General features: G+C 42.9%; 1 protein-coding gene across 2 annotated transcripts in view; it reads right to left on the bottom strand.

Moving 5' to 3' along the window:
- LOC124721202 (phospholipase A2 inhibitor beta) overlaps positions 1-16,942 on the bottom strand; it is a 138,936-nt gene extending 121,994 nt beyond the window's left edge. Inside the window, exon 1 of one of the 2 annotated variants that reach the window (XM_047246049.1) lies at positions 16,811-16,942. The gene's annotated coding sequence lies outside the window, so the exon portion shown is untranslated. The remainder of the gene's footprint in view (positions 1-16,810) is intronic. The other variant, XM_047246050.1, reaches the window with a different exon arrangement.
- Positions 16,943-17,889: the final 947 nt, after the last annotated feature.

The raw sequence follows: 17,889 nt of genomic DNA, 5'->3' as shown, positions 1-17,889 counted from the left end.
TTTGGACCTTGGATACACAAAACAAGTTTTAAGTGTTTTACGTCACAGTGCATTGAAACTTAGTGTCTATATACCGACCGACACGAAACGCCTGATGGGAAGTACAAATATTTCCAAAAGTAACTAAATTTTCTTAACAAAATTTTAGTTATTGGTGTACGTGGCTATTCGTTCATTATGACTTTGGTCTTGCCAGAATCTGCGATTAAGACTACAGCAAAGTTCAGAGCGTCCAGTGTGTTCTTTTCAGGATATTTTTTCATCTTTATCTATACGCAGACATACTAAGATTTAGAATTCAGAATAATACGAGATATAGAGTAGCTTTCCAAGGTAATATATTAGACATCTGCAAATCCAACATTATGAAAGTCAAACACATAGTGCCCCATCGAAACACACTTTCTGAATTGAAGTATGACATTTCAAGACAGCATTGGACAGTATTGTGAAGTACACATGACAGTTACTTCCCATTTCCATAGAAAGTTTTAGATAGATGCTTTCGTTTCAACGAAACTCGTTACATTCGAAGACAACATATGTTTACCATCGTAAATATAAAAAGTTCGTAATGTAGAGCTATGCGATCAAGAGGAATGTTCGATACGAGTTGTCATCTTGGATCAGGGACAAACGGCGTACACATAGTCACTGTAACCCGCCGATATCAGCGGCGCCAGCTGACATCAAAACTGTGAATATACGCACCAAACATACACAAACATTACGTCACTGCTCAAAGCCGATGACTCGTATCCAATATTCCTCTTGACCCGATCTATGATTAAGCTCATTTGTTATTTTAGCCTCCTTTTAAATGCGCATATTCTCGATTTTTTGATTTCACCTGCGGCTGTTCGCTGTATGAGTCATTTGTCATGTATGTTAGCTAAGAAAAAAGCCAATTCCGAGGTATACTCAGTGAAAATAAAAATAGAAATTCCATCAAGTTCTAATGATTTGTTACTTTTCGGCACTTTCAACTGATTTAAACATTAAGAGTGCTTATTGTTACATCAGACGTTTGAGAGTTAAGGTAGAATTACCGGATAAATTGACAAAATTGTCGTGAATGACTCTAATTTCTTAAATTCCAGAGAGGAGCTGATCAACAAAAGATCCGTTGCATGTTTCTGGTATGCAAAGTGTTTGAAGTCTTTAAAGTGAATCAAATAAGAGTCGAAGCGCCCATCTCGAAGGTCACGTTGCCACTTGATGTAGCCCACATTGCGATCAAAATCGTCAACCGAAATTGTAGTGGTTTGGTAATCATGTCTCTAAAGAGACCCAAATCAAATTTACTTTACAGGGCAACGGGGAGAACTGCAACCTAGATTACAGTTATAAAGTTTTTTATTATATTTTACTTCATCACGGTAGCTATGCTGTAGAATATACAGATAGCCATAAACGGGGGATTTCCTAGGCTGCTCTGGTGGTATTCCTCGAATACGTCAGATTCACCTATTGCATAGGTTTTATAGTTTATGATGCAGACCTACATTCTTTCCATCTGTCCGGCACATACATACAACAGTTAACAAAGTCAAGTACATCGTGAACTCATTTATCATCTACAGAGACGGGAAGGCGAAGTCATTCTGTTGACTATCAGGGAATGTTGCAGATACTAGCTAACACAATATGCTAGCTCCCCCTGAGGGCTATAGCTCTGCTGTTGAGGCAAAGGATGCTATGTCACTAAAAGTAATAGTGTCTGGGGTTGAGGGATAATGGGCTGCGAATGGTTAATATAATGACCTGACCATGATGTTCTTCTTAAAAAGGGTAATTGCAATGCGCTTCCAGGCATGGATTCCTCCGCCGGGGGAATCCAACAGTGTGCGGAACACATGGGACAGACGGTTCCTGCAAGCCACATATTAACTGATTGTTTTCAAAGGCGACAGCAGGGTAGCAAAGGACTTGCCAGATCTCTACCAAGACTAGTCACGAATGAATGTGATACTTATTTTATAATTCCGTGTTTTGTGAAGACTCATCGCTGAATTCATAGGAAATTTAATGCTGACCGCTGACAGCTAGACTCGGCCATTTTGTATGTTTATAGCCAGCTAAATTTTTCAGATCTATTGTTTTATTGTTTTCCTACAGCTCATCAATATTTTATCATTAAACTTTGAGAGAAAGACTAAATTAGTGATTCTAAGTTCTGTGTGCTTAAAAGTAACTGTAGGGCCTACATCCGTGGACGTGAAATACAGGGGGTGGGCCAAAATACGGAAACGCCACAACCACAAAAACACTAGATCATACCCAATACCGTGCAGAAACTTCCAGTCATTACGCAGTGGATAAATTCAGGTCCTATATGGTTTTCAAGGGAATCTTATATCATTCTTCCTGCGGAATAGTGGTAAGTTCAGGAAACGATGACGGAGTTGGATAGCGATCACGCGCAATTCTCTCCAAAACAGACCACAAACGCTCAATAATATTGAGATTTGGTGACTGTCGTGGCCAGGGGAGATGCGAAAATTCATTCTTCTCATGCTCACAAAACCAGTCCTGGATGATGCGAGCTGTGTCAACAGGGGCCCTCTCGTCTTGGAACACAGCATCACCACTGGAGAATAAACATTGTAACATGGGATGAACCTGATCAACCAAAATCATCAAAGAATCAAAATGGCTCTGAGCACTATGGGACCTAACAAATGACGTCATCAGTCCCCTAGAACTTGGAACTACTTAAACCTAACTAACCTAAGGACATCACACATATCCATGGCCGGCCGGGGTGGCCGAGCGGTTCTAGGCGCTTCAGTCTGGAACCGCGCGACTGCTACGGTCGCAGGTTCGAATCCTGCCTCGGGCATGGATGTGTATGATGTCCTTAGGTTAGTTAGGTTTAAGTAGTTCTAAGTCTAGGGGACTGATGACCTCAGATGTTAAGTCCCATAGTGCTCAGAGCCATTTGAACCATTTTGAATACCTCTATAGGGCCGTCCAAATGATCACAGAACCCCGCCGTATTTATTACTTGGGACGTAAACTCGGCCAGAAGCGGTAAACAGTGTGAAACAAGACTCATCTATTCTTCCACTGCTCCATAGTCCAGGTTTTATGGCTTCGGCGCCACGTTTTCCTGTTACGGGCATTTGCATTACTGCTGAATGGCTTTTTAATTGCAGCTGGCCCTACAATTCCTTGCTTATGTAGCTCCCTCCGTGTTGTCTTGGTGCTGACAGGGTTTGCGAGTACGACATTCAGTTCCGCAGTGACTTTTGCAGCTGTCGTCCTCTTATTTTTCATCATAATCCTCTTCAATAACCGTCAGTCACGATCACTCAGTACACACTTTCGTCGGCGTTATGATGTTTTTCCGCTTTCCCTGTATGCAGTATAAATCTTCGATAGGTACCTCTTGAAACACCAAACATTTCACCTACCTTGGTTACGGATGCACCCACCATACGAGCACCAACAGTTTTTCCATGTTGGAATTCACTTGGCCCCGACATAATGCTCTCAAAACCACACAGAACACTGTTTTGACCGCGTATTGAGGGCGTTCCAGAGATTCAGTTCGTAGTGAGATACAATAGTGCTATCTGCAGGCTTGATAGCATCTGGATTTATGTTCAAATATGGCTTTCCCGCGTTGTTTTCACATTTTTGTCCACCCCACGTGTCACGAGAACAAGTGAGAGAGAGGGCTGATCGCGCACATAGCCATGTTTCACATACTTTCCTTCCATCTCTTCTGTACACAAATCGCGAACGGATGCTGGTTCCTTATACCTTTAGACAGACACAAAACCGATTGTTCGGTGTCGAAAGTAGGAGACAGATCATAACGTATCCAGCAGTTACTTTTAAGTTAAGACGTAGTCCGAAATGCATACGGACATTTAAACATCGATATCCTCTACAATACTGCCGTTAAAATGTTAAAACTTGAGACTACTACGTATAACATAGTGCATGATACTCTCTCCAGATTTTGTTTGATACTGTTCACGAATATTCATCTTATAAGGATTTGAATTTTTAATTATCAGTGCAAATATAATGGACCGTTTCTCATAAACTAATCAAGCGTTAACGCTGAAATTCTACAGCACACATCTGCATCAAGGACTGGTAAAACGTGTGCAACAAATTTTTATTTAAGAACGCAGTTGCTTTCAAATTAATTTTTCAGTTTTATATTAACCGAGATTGCTCTGTCTTCCTCAGGCAGTAAAAGGGGAACTTTTCATAGACACAAGATAAAAAAAAAAGTGGTGCACAGGATTCATTAGTAAGTGATTTTTAAGAATTGTGCCAAATTTCGGGATGTTAGCTTTTACAGTTCCTGAGAAAAGGTACATATATCTTAAAACGTCAATCTATGGCAAATCTCATTTAAGGTTTTTATTTCAAATTTTATCAATACTGCCATAAGTCTAGTTACTAATGCTGTCCATTTCATAACCTTCATTCTCTTCCTTGTCTTGCTAGAGTATTCTCTTCCCCTGTCTCCTTTGCCTAGCTAACTTTTGAATATTTTCTTCTATTGCCTGAGCTTCATCGATACTTCTGAGTACCTCCGGTGAGAATGCACCCGGATGGCAGCCTAATCTCTGAAGACATCCTATCTACATTTCCACTATTAATCACTAGACAAGCATCACATGCGGCTGTCTTCACAACATTTGAGGAGACACATACTGTTTTCGGACAACCCATCCATATAAGGCGATTGTAGCTCTTATTCGTATTTTGTGTTTTCTCATATATATGCTTTTCCAGCAGTTCAGGATTGGCTAGGTATCTGAGAGTTGGCTTTGTAACATTTAAAGTAGCATGTGCCAGACATTGCATATGGGCATATGGCCCTCCACTATCTTCTGCTGAAGATATTTGAACCACGATATGTCACAGAGGAAGTGCTGAGGATCCTCATCTGTGGAACATATGTGGAAGAATATTGATCACACTTCTTGCTGCATTGTTTTTACACTAAGTACATTATCCCTGATGACTTTTCCATAATATATTTGTAATGTGTGAACTTCTTTGTCTGTAAGTCTTTAAGCACCTCCCAGTGGTTTTTCATCTTCAAATTTCTACGACAACACAGGCAGGTATAAAGTTTGTCACAGCCTTTTAGATACATTTGCAGTTCGCTTCGATTGTGTGGCCGGAAAATTAAAAGAAAAAATGTGTAGTGTAGAAAATGTGTGGATCACAGCATGGAAAAAAGGGGCTAGCAGGTGCAGACGTCCAAAGAAAATCTTGTAAAACATGATTCTATAGAGATTTCGATTGTGAAACTTTGAGATGTCATTATTCACCCAACAATCTAATAAATAAAGCACTCAAAGTTTTTTCCATTTTTTGCTGTTTTGCCCTACATCTGCCCTTAAAGGCTGTAATCCGTAGTTAATCAAACGAATGCTAAGAGAACTGAAATGAGTTCAGTAATTCCGTATCGTATGAGTAACGAAGAAAGAAAATAACTTCTGTACTTCGAGCAGACTGCAGCAGGTGATGCGAGCGTGTGGGCAAGCTCTGACAGAGAGAGGCCATCTGCGACTAACTTTCTGTGCTATGTCGGTGGATTTATTTGTGGCCATTGTGAGACCGCGCCGTTTCAAGGTAGTGCGACTTTTCCGGTTCGCTCATCAGGCAGGAAGACGCTAACAGGCTCCTCCGCTCGCTACCTCTTTCGCCACACACTGAAAACTTATTCCACGAGTTTCTGCTTCCTCCATCCCGATTGTATTGCCAATGATGGAACCCTCAGAAATTCTAAGATCCCTTTCCTTAACAGTACAGTTCAAACAAACATCCTAAAACTTAACTTATATTTCGGCAGCTTAGTATTATAACCAGTTCTAATTTTTAAAAAAAAATTCCGTTCATGATCTGTCGTTCCGGGAAAGGCTAGCAGTTAAGTACGTCTTTCTCTACTACAGAAGTTTTTGCATGGCACGAATGCTGCCCTTGACGCATTCAGCTCACTGCTGAGACCAGAAATGGGCAGAGATAATGAGATTCATCTACAAGAGACTTAAAGGTCACAAGGCTACTTTTGTATTAAAGCTACATAGTACACACGAGGCTAATAATTTCGTTACCTATGTGTAGCCATTCAGGAGACCGTTTCTGTAGTTCGTGACTGCAGGAATTGCTGACGCAAACTCTTGACTAGTCATTGTACTGATACGTGTATGTGTTTTTGAATGCTCCAGCCACAAAGTGACTGTAACTTTGCTCTTTACAGCTGTCCATTTGATCGAGCTCCTTCAGCGTCCATAGTATAACGCCTGGTAGCTATAATACTTATTGGCATACCCTTTCATTATAATTACAAAGTCGACATGAAAGTAGTACCCCCTTTTATCATCATTATTAGAAATCAAATCGCCGTTTATCATGGATGTCAATACACTATACAGATAAGCACAGTATGTACGACCCTCACAATACGATTCTTTGTCAGTAATGAAAGCGCGCTCGAACTGGACGCTGCATATGTCTGTCGCTGTTTCTTATCCCCGCAAACTATTTCTGCGTTTTTTTTTGTTTTTTTTTTGTAAAATAAACATTCTGACCTAATAGATAGTACTGAATCAATAACTATAGCGGTGCATGTTATCAGAAGTTTCGAAATACAGTAATTTGCAAGCCACACAATCTATGCAGACATTTTTATTGTAAGAAAGTGTTAAGGCGTTCATCTACACTTACGCAGGATCCTGTGTTGAAGCAAAAGGACATTAACTCTGGAGAGCTTTGTCAGCCACTATACTTCCTGAGGAAGTGAATTAAATTTAAATGTGATTGTAGTCTCTACGCCTCTTTCACTTCTACCGTTTGTTTTGTTTCATCGTCCCATCGGACCAATATTATTTGGAATTAATAAAATTACAGCTAATTCACTTTAATGTTCTTTGGCCGAGGAAAGTAGTTGTAATTTGTGATTAAAGCTTAGAAATTTTGTTGGAAAATCATCCTTGCTGTAATGTGCCAATAGTTGCGAACGTATGATTGAAACCACAAATCGGCTTGCTCTTGCCTAAAAATTTACGCTTCGATTTATCAACATCCTGGCACCACGATGGACTAAAAGCGTATCTGCGGATCTTGTGGAAGTTTCTTTTAAAATATAATTCACATGCAGTTTTTAAGTCGGTAGGTTGGTTGACCCGGGGGAGGGGACCAGACAGCGAGGTCATCGGTCCCATGGGATTAGGGCAGGATCGGGAAGGAAGTCGGCCGTGCCCTTTCAAAGGAACCATCCCAGCATTCGCCAGAAGCGATTTAGGGAATCACGGAAAATCTAAATCAGGATGGCTGGACGCGAATTTGAACCGTCTTCCTCCCGAATGCGAGTCCATTGTGCTAACCACTGTGCCACCTCGCTCGATCAATTTTTGCGTGCATCGTTAAATGAGATTCGGTCTCTCTACGAGAATGCTTCAGTTGATGTTCAGACATTGGTGACATGTGATGCACTGACAACTTATCAAACAATACTTACTACATTTTTACACGTTAATTAGCATTTGCAGCATGTCACGTGCGGCACAGCAGTTGTCGGCACAGAATTCCTCAAATAATTGAGGGCGTTCACATATGCTCGAGTTTGTTTGTGAGTGCCCTTGCGCGTATCGCCTTTAGTTACTGTAATTTGTAATTCTCAAATGTTTGCTCTTAGTCGCTAATTTGTCATGGTAATCCTGCAGCATGAGGTTATTTTTCGTTGTTTCGTGCATTTACCAATTACGTGGTGATAATATTTCTCCAGAATATATTCTGTACCTATTTATGCAGATCTTCCCGATGTTAACTTTATTTACGTCTAGTGTAAAATTTGTTGCAGTAGATTTTGTGCATTTTAAAGAACACTTTTCAAATTAAGACATTAGTCATTGTCGAGGCACTGTAATTTTGTTGTCCTTTGCTCCCTTGCTCGAGTAGTTCATATAGTCCAAATGCCTCTGAGAACTATGGGACTTAACATCGGAGGTCATCAGTCCTCTAGAACATAGAACTACTTAAACTTAACCAACCTAAGGACATCACACACATCCATGCCCGAGGCAGGATTCGAAACTGCGACCGTAGCAGTCGCGCGGTTCCGGACTGAAGCTCCTAGAATCGCTCGGCCACCGCGGCCGGCTCGAGTAGTTAGGCTAGGACTTGACAGATATCATCTCTTAATTATGATTCTGTAAAACATGCTGAAATGTGAGGTAGGCGTGTTACTTTCCACAGCGTACCATGTAAAATTTGCATGTGTCTGTATCCTGCAGATAACTGATAAGTATTTCTCTAGCGTAGTGTTGCATATGTTTTTAATAGATCCTTGTAGAAAAGAAAGGAGATGTTAAAACCGTTGCCGTTCATAGACCTACTTCTCTCAAATAACACGAATGAGAGCACCGCGCCCGCAGACGATCAGTGGATATTCACTGAGTGTTGCGTTCCGCATGCCTTTACTCCATTAGGCACTGCACAGAGGATTGTAATTTTAGCCGCGCTTCTGGAACACCACTTGGTGTTCAGGAATTATACGAGTACTTCAGAATTCCTCCTCCCTTTCGCACACAGATACTGACGATGAAATTTACCTTCACCATCAGGCTGTGACGTCGCTAACTCATTCATTGTACTCGTGTGTGTCAGTATCCTCTGCTGCGGAGCGGGATATTACTCCCAGGAAATATCATTTAATGAAATGATATACAGGGTGTTACAAAAAGGTATGGCCAAACTCTCAAGTAACATTCCTCACACACAACGAAAGAAAATATCTTACGTGGACATGTGTCCGGAAACGCTTACTTTCCATGTTAGAGCTCATTTTATTACTTCTCTTCAAATCACATTAATCATGGAATGGAAACACTCAGCAACAGAACGTACCAGCGTGACTTCAAACACTTTGTTACAGGAAATGTTCAAAATGTCCTCCGTTAGCGAGGATACACGCATCCAACCTCCGTCGCATGGAATCCCTGATGCGCTGATGCAGCCCTGGCGAATGGAGTATTGTATCACAGCCGTCCACAATACGAGCACGAAGAGTCTCTACATTTGGTACCGGGGTTGCGTAGACAAGAGCTTTCAAATGCCCCCATAAATGAAAGTCAAGAGGGTTGAGGTCAGGAGAGCGTGGAGGCCACGGAATTGGTCCGCCTCTACCAATCCATCGGTCACCGAATCTGTTGTTGAGAAGCGTACGAACACTTCGACTGAAATGTACAGGAGCTCCATCGTGCATGAACCACATGTTGTGTCGTACTTGTAAAGGCACATGTTCTAGCAGCACAGGTAGAGTATCCCGAATGAAATCGTGATAACGTGCTCCGTTGAGCGTAGGTGGAAGAACATGGGGCCCAATCGAGACATCACCAACAATGCCTGCCCAAACGTTCACAGAAAATCTTGTTGATGACGTGATTGCACAATTCTCGTCAGCCCACACATGTTGATTGTGAAAATGTACAATTTGATCACGTTGGAATGAAGCCTCATCCGTAAAGAGAACATTTGCACTGAAATGAGGATTGACACATTGTCGGATGAACCATTCGTAGAAGTGTACCCGTGGAGGCCAATCAGCTGCTGATGTGCCTGCACACGCTGTACACTGTACGGAAACAACTGGTTCTCCCGTAGCACTCTCCATACAGTGACGTGGTCAACGTTACCTTGTACAGCAGCAACTTCTCTGACGCTGATATTAGGGTTATCGTCAACTGCACGAAGAATTGCCTCGTCCATTGCAGGTCTCTTCGTCGTTCTAGGTCTTCCCCAGTCGCGAGTCATAGGCTGGAATGTTCCGTGCTCCCTAAGACGCCGATCAGTTGTTTCGAACCGTCTTCCTGTCGGGACACCTCGGTTCTGGAAATCTGTCTCGATACAAACGTACCGCGCCACGGCTATTGCCCCGTGCTAATCCATGCATCAAATGGGCATGTGCCAACTCCGCATTTGTAAACATTGCATTGACTGCAAAACCACGTTCGTGATGAACACTAACCTGTTGATGCTACGTACTGATGTGCTTGATGCTAGTGCTGTAGAGCAATGAGTCGCATGTCACCACAAGCACCGAAGTCAACATTACCTTCCTTCAATTGGGCCAACTGGCGGTGAATCGAGGAAGTACAGTACATACTGATGAAACTAAAATGAGCTCTAACATGGAAATTAAGCGTTTCCGGACACATGTCCACATAACATCTTTTCTTTATTTGTGTGTGAGGAATGTTTCCTGAAAGTTTGGCCGTACCTTTTTGTAACACCCTGTATAACGCAAACATTCTCCAGTTGTGGATTTTTTTATGAACTATGAGGAAAAATGGGGCGACACGTGTAACTTCTGTTTCATACGTCCGTAAAATTCAAAACAAATACTAAGTGAGGACAAAGAACTCGCGATCAGGGAGACTACCCTCGTCTCCGAGCTTCATGTTTCCGCGCCTAGCTTATGCAAGAAAGAAGAGCTGTGAGTAATTAAATCCAGAGTATTGACCATTGCAATTACTCAGTTTGCTTTGTATAGAAATGCTAAAAACTTGGTATCCGTACACATTGTGAAACACCTTCATAGGGACAAAGAAAGTCGTCTGATGCCTAAAAACACATCTCTTGAAACAATTAAATAGGGAAATTTTTTTAACACGATAATGTAAGGCTCATAGTCCATCATCTTGTTGGCCCCGATGACATTTATCCTTTGTTCCCTGTCGCACACTTTTTGGTTCTGAGAACATAATAGGAGGTACCACACTTACAAGTGTTAGACGCTTTCGGAAAGAAGTCAGCAGAGGGTTTATTTGACAATGTTATTGTTACACAATGCGCAATAGTTCACGAAAGTAACGAAACGTCTAAATAAGCTTGATTCGCAGTCAGACTCTTGTATTCCAGTTTAATCTCTACGACGAATGTAACTGGAAACATAGTCACAGAAGCTTTAAGACATCATTCTCAGGAGCTTCGGCAACCATCTTAAGTATTTTAGTCTCGTCGGCGAGGACATCATTTGAGAGTGAGAATTAATTTAAATGCGACGAGGAATGGAGAAGTAGTGGACAGCTTCTTTCTTCAGAGTCGTGACACTCGTTTTCTATGATTTATATAAACCATAGAAATTCTAAATCAGAAACAAACCTAAAATTATGAATCACTATTCTGCCGATTATGGGTCCAGCACATTCCGGCAGCGACTCAACGCTTGGTGCTCGCTGACGCACTACATTGACTAATGTGTGCTGGAACGCAATCTCCAGTGACCTCTTCGCAGTCGTGCCGTTCTGCATATAAACCACAGCCGCTGTCCTACGTCACATAATTATATGCATGCGACGTTCGCTCTTGTCGAGAATTAACATCAGTAGCTCAGTCGTCTTGCTTACACAGTTGAAAGCAGTCGCATACTTTTTTTCCACTGGATGAGTATGATCGATGATTAACACAGCGAATTCGTAGGCGGAAGAAGTTGGGCTCAAAATTGGTCCAGCCATCCCACATTTGGTTCCCATAATCTCCGCAAAGCATACAGACAAACTTTGGTAGCGTTTCTTGAAAAGGGCCGCATCCTCCTATATACGTCCAGCTGACCTGGCGCTCCGTTGCTAAGGTCCTCTATCTCAGCGGAAGGTTACACTGTAGTCCAATTAAAATTACTTCATAATTGGCACTTCACGCGTTGTAGATGGTTTCCTCCAAGCAATGCGCTCAACGTCACGCCCGAACCGTCTGCCGTTGCCAAATTGCCACAACAATTAGTTCACTTCCAGTTCCTTGTCCACCTTTACACAGCACTAACCAAACAGTATTGGATCGTTCAATCAGAGACCGGCTTACATTAGATAAGCTTTGCACGACATTGTGTGCAGCCGAATTTTTGAAGGCTGCAGTTAATCTTTGCGACTGGGTCACCGGAGTCATAAATAAAACTTTCCGCAGTATAACGGTGCAGTGCAGTGGTTAGCGTACAAACCTGACCTGTCGAAGGTCGTGAGTTCGAATCGCCTCAAATGCAGCGATTTTTTTTATTTTTATGCATCCAATCAAAAGACCTCATTACTTTTATTCAATTAATTTCTTTAAATGTAATTTTTTATTTCTGGTGCTATGCCATGTCATTTTCATCAACGTATTGACCTTTTTTATTTGTTCTTATTTTTCTTCGTATCATTCTCTTTTCGTTTGCAATCAGCAATGCTCTTCGGTTGGTAACGCGGAACCTTGCGTAGCCAGTGTGAGGACAGTTTCGGGTAACCAATGACAGCGAGAAATTACAGTTTGGTTTTACCGCTGAAACTGAAATTTTTCTGTTTTGAGTTTGCTCGTACAGGTTAACGTTAAACATCGTGAACAAAGCGATTGTGATTTTCAGTCTGCCGCAGACTGTTGACCGCTGGGTTCTCGGATACACTGTACATCAAGAGGTTGTTGCAAGATTAGGAGACGAGTTTAAATTCAGGGTTACAAAACGCGTCGTCTGCCGCAGTTCAGTCATTGGTCACCTAAAATCAGCTGTCGACAGAGCGTCTCCCATTTCCGTCATACCTCGCGGCGGTCGCTGCCAAAGTGCTCCGTGTTTCACGTTAACGGCATTTGTGAAGTGACCCGCAGTTTGCGAGTCGCCTACAACCGTGCGGTAGCCGCCAGCGGATATGGCTACACTGCAGCAGGAAGTGACAGACGTCAACTATTCAAGTAATTTTAATCGGACTACAGTGTCCCATCCTTCCACATATTGTCTTTACCACGACTGCAGATTCGCATACAAACAGAAACAATACTGGAAAACTGATTTACTCCCGTGGATTTAGTGTGTACTGGTGTTAAAATACCTTCCTACATCTCCCACAGCATTTTAACTGCCACCATCAGAAGCCAATAGTAACGTAAGAAGTCCGACATATGAGGGACTTCAGAAAATAAGTGACGTATGTCATCCCATGCTAAGACCATTACGCAGCGAGGAGTGGCCCGTTGTCAGAAGAATGTTCACGCACGGGTTGCCCGAAGGCACAATCCTGCTGCGGCACGGATAACAGGTGTATCACGGTGTGGGAGTAAAATGGTGCGACAACTTGAAACGTACTCAAAGGTTAAAGCACGTAGGGCAGTACAATTCTTGTGAGCAAAATGTATAAACTGTGTACAGAGTGGCCGTGGAATTCTGGCGATATATGGACCAAATACACTAATGAGTCCAGCCGTAGTGGAATGATGCCAACAATTTAGACAAGGGCGCACAGCCGTGGGTGGTGCTGACCGGGAAGGAAGGGCGTCGACATTGACATCGACCACAAAAAGCAATGTCGAAGAAATAGAGCAACTGATTCGCCGTAATCTCGTATATTCCTACGATGAGGACGCCCACACACCGGTTCTCGAATGGCTCCAAGACCAAGAAGCGCGTTTCCATCGTCGAGGAATTGAATGATTGGTAGGACGTACCCACCGTTGTTTACAAAGGCTTAATGACGATGTTGGAAAAATAGTCTAAACTATCACTCTGAAGTGTAGTGCAGCATTTAATAACAGTTACTTGGCCTGCAATAATAATGTGTAAATTACATTTTGAAGTTAAATCTGGCATGCTGTTTCCGTCATTTCTGCAACAATTTCCTGACCTATTTTGCGTAATATGGGGGATCTGTTTCGTCTCTCAGTAAACAACATGGTATAAAACTCTCAACTGCCATCAACACTATTTCTTTCAATTTGGTCCGCATTACATAGCTCATCTGGAAAAACTGAATAACTTCACCTGCTCTGAAGCTGATGTGTGATCTCACAAAATTATTCCGCTTGAATCACTGAACTGGAAACCGCTCTTGTTGACTATACAGCGACCTCCAGCAACTTCTACAGCCTAGTTATTTTATGTGCTCAAACGCAGCAGTACTGTCAGCTGCAATGAGGCCGTAATAAATACTGCCAAACCGGTGAAACAACTAAATTTCGCACACCAGTTTTGATGTGACAAAAATGAAATGGTTCAAATGGCTCTAAGCACTATGGGACTTAACATCTGAGATCATCAGTCCCCTAGAACTTAGAAGTACTTAAACCTAACCAACCTAAGGACATCACACACATCAATGCCCGAGGCAGGATTCGAAGCTGCGACAGCAGCAGCCGCGTGGTTCCAGACTGAAGCGCCTAGAACCGCTCCGCCACTGCGGCCAGGCTTTGATGTGTCCCGTGCCTCACACTTCTTGTAATTCACGCCGCAAGCAAGCAGCCGACAGCCAACATAATCCGACGTGGCCGCAGCTACAACTGACAGCGTGAAGGCATTCTTAAAGATATCCTTTGCCGTCTTTGAGCCTACATTTCCCTTTAGGATTACCCCAACACGTACAGCATGTTGAGGTCATCACACCAAAGGTAACGACTGAGCAATCTTAGTAGAAACGCTCAGGACAGAATAAGAAAATATGAATACAGGTTTTCAAATAATAAATCAGAAATAAATTTACGGCTTTTTGACAGCTTCCCACGTTGTTACAAACATCACTCAATAAGCCATTCAGCCGGCCGCGGTGACCGAACGGTTCTAGGCGCTTCAGTCCGGAACCGCGCGACTGCTACGGTTGCAGCTTAGAATCCTGCCTCGGGCATGGATGTGTGTGATGTCCTTAGGTTAGTTAGGTTTGAGTAGTTCTAAGTTATAGGGGACTGATGACCATAGATGTTAAGTCCTATAGTGCTCAGAGCCATTTGAACCAACCAAATAGCTGTCAAGTAACAAGCATTTTACGGAGAGAAGAAGCCGGCCGAAGTGGCCGTGCGGTTAAAGGCGCTGCAGTCTGGAACCGCAAGACCGCTACGGTCGCAGGTTCGAATCCTGCCTCGGGCATGGATGTTTGTGATGTCCTTAGGTTAGTTAGGTTTAACTAGTTCTAAGTTCTAGGGGACTAATGACCTCAGCAGTTGAGTCCCATAGTGCTCAGAGCCATTTGAACCATTTGAACGGAGAGAAGAGTTTTAACGCAACGGTCGGCAGGATGACTAGATTGTCACATTTAGGATGAATAACATGAAACGCCTAGGCGAATGGCCACGGATATTTAACAAAGAAAACTGGACTTCTCGAGACAAGTGAATCGCTGACTGTGAAATACAAATACGTAAATCCACGGTGAGATTACACAGTTCATCATAAGGCACAGAATAATACTGTAAGTGAGAAAATTAAAATGTGAAAAAGCAGCCAATAGTGATTCCTAGACAGGGTGTCGCCTTGATTTTGTTTACGATAGTATCGAACCGAGAATTAAAATAAGTTGCGAGTTCGATCGCGACCAAGTAGAAAGCTGTCCAAACACATTTTAGAACCTGACATAGCTTCCACAGATCAGACATTGTAACAGATCAGTAACACTTTGAACTATCACATTCACAAAAATTACAAAGATTTAGCCGTTCTGTAACGGCTGTTCGCGGAATACGTATCGTTACAGAAATGTATGTAGCCAAACTTCGTGATGTTTAGATTTCGAATAAAATCATGTGTGGGAGTCTGCAGTGACAACTGGCAGTAGCTCGGTTACCAATAATGAGCGTCTACTTCAATCTGTGTGTACTTGGATTTACACAGTTACTGGGCATTCCGACATAACGTGGCAGTTTTTAAACACTACCGTGCAAACAATGTATAATGAGAGCTATATAAAGCAAATTTTATACTCTAGTTTTACAATAAATGACAACGTCACTCGAATTGAAACGGACCTCTATTCGCACGTACTTAAGAAATAACGGATATGCCGTTACGCCTTTTGTCCTGCAGGAATGACAGCCACATTGCGTCACAACCTACTTAAAGAAACAGGGAAAGTGTCCTCAGATTAGAATGGTAACAACTACAGGACACACAACTGCTGATGAACTCTAAATGAAGCTGTAACAGCTTTCGCAGAGCTATGACTAATTTGTTGGAGACAATATTCACGATAAACAATATACTAAACGTAATTTCATCACCAACTGCATGCTCTTTGCAGTAACCACGTACTTTTATATTCAAAACTTTACCCCGCAGTTTACGTAGGAATATTTTTGGGCAATATTGATACTGACCGCTGTCGAATAGCGAGAACAGTAAAAATTGATAGAAAACCAATAACAAAACAGGCGAATAGTTAGGGTTGCACAGCTTAAAATTATGGGTCTTATTTGGCGATATCAATAAGATAATAGACTGGTAAATGCAAGACGTGTACTCTGTCGTGTATTCCGCTGTGAATTTCGGGCTCGCACGGACTGTCACTGCTGCCTCATAACCACCTGTTGCACAAATCAGCCTCTGCTCATTACCGCTTTCCTGTTTTTTCTCAGACTAGACGTTCACAAAAACCACCGAAAATGTAGTTTAATAGTCTTCGTTTCGCAGGCGACTAGCTAATCTAACTTTACTTGTTTACAGTTGCTGTTACAGACAAAACAATTTTTTTATAGTTGTGAAGAGAAGAAAGTCTCACTTCGGAATTCGACCCGCAGTGACTCTCTGCTACCGGTATATTGAATGTTTACTAAACGAAGGTCATGTGTGATGACAAAAAGTTTGTACTCAGCGAAAACCGCGGGTCGTTTGTCCGATAACCGAACACTCGAAAGGGTAGGATTGTAGGAATCGAGAGGTGTGAGGTGTAGTCCCGGGCCACTCGATCACCAGGTGGTAGGCACACAATGCGTGGGCGAACACAGACGCGGGCGTGGCCGCTGACTCAGGCTGGTGTCACCGCTGCTATCGTCACGGAGGCCTGCGGCTGGGGTGTGTGAGCCGTAGGGACTAGTGAGGGCTGGTACTTACGGGTGAGTAGGAATGCTACCTGGGCCAGATGCAGCGAGGCGGCCGGACGGCGGGCTGGTCGGCAGGCGACTGGTGGCAGAGGCGGCTGCAGACTGCAGACTCACCTGGCGCCCCGAGCGCCCACCTCGCGCAGCACGGCGCACACCGCGGTGTTGCCACGCGCCCGCCAAACACCGGCCGCTTGCAACTTTCCGGCCGCAGCAGGCGTTTTTACCTCGCTGTGTTACCGGCCGTGCCCAGCCGTGCACCCATCCACTCTTGCGTCCAATTGAGGTCAAGCCTCCCCCTCCCCCCGCCCCACACCCATAGACATATTAGTAAAACCGTTTACACTTTTACTTACATCAATTTCCAAATCTTTCGGAGAATAAAGTAGTCTGAAAATACAGGGTCTCGAAAATGGCAAAACTTGTAGAAAATTAGTGAACTATTTTTAACTCGGGATACTTCATAGTTGCTACCCCATGTGAATGGGTTTGGGTTCTGACTTGAACATTCCAGCCCGTTCACGGGTCGACTGTATCTGCAGGTGCTGATTCAGAGTAGGGGCGAGGAGGGTGGTCGGATTACTTTCGGAGAATAATAACGTAGGCCTAGAAAATGACAAGAAATTCCAGAAGAATGGAAGTAGTAGAAGCAGAAAGTTGAGGAAAACAAAACAGCAAGGCATTATATTCGCCATAGACTGTAGAGAGTATTCATTTTCGTAACTGCAGTTTCGGCCTTAGAGCCCTTATCAAGTGTTGTGCCGCAAACGACTACGCGGCATCACATGTCAGGCTTTAACACTCTTTCAACATCTACACATGTCATCGTCGTATGTGAGCCTTATAACAATGTTAAAAGCATTAACGTAAATCCCAATAAACCACTGTCTTTAGGCACCCTAAGGCCGAAATTGTAGAGCAATACTTTGTACTGTCAGTGGCGAATATAAGGTTTTTTAGAAAGTTCTACGTGACTGAATCCCCACCATGAGAAATAACTCAAAACAGAAGGGGAAAGTCCCTCCACAAAGAGAAAAAATACGAAGTCTGACTTTTGCAAATAAAGGCGGAACAAATATCATTATCTACCAT

This window comes from Schistocerca piceifrons, chromosome X (assembly GCF_021461385.2).
Source record: "Schistocerca piceifrons isolate TAMUIC-IGC-003096 chromosome X, iqSchPice1.1, whole genome shotgun sequence".
NCBI classification, from domain to species: domain Eukaryota; kingdom Metazoa; phylum Arthropoda; class Insecta; order Orthoptera; family Acrididae; genus Schistocerca; species Schistocerca piceifrons.
The sequence above is the reverse complement of the archived record's forward strand: the minus strand, read 5'-3'. Positions and strand labels throughout refer to the sequence as shown.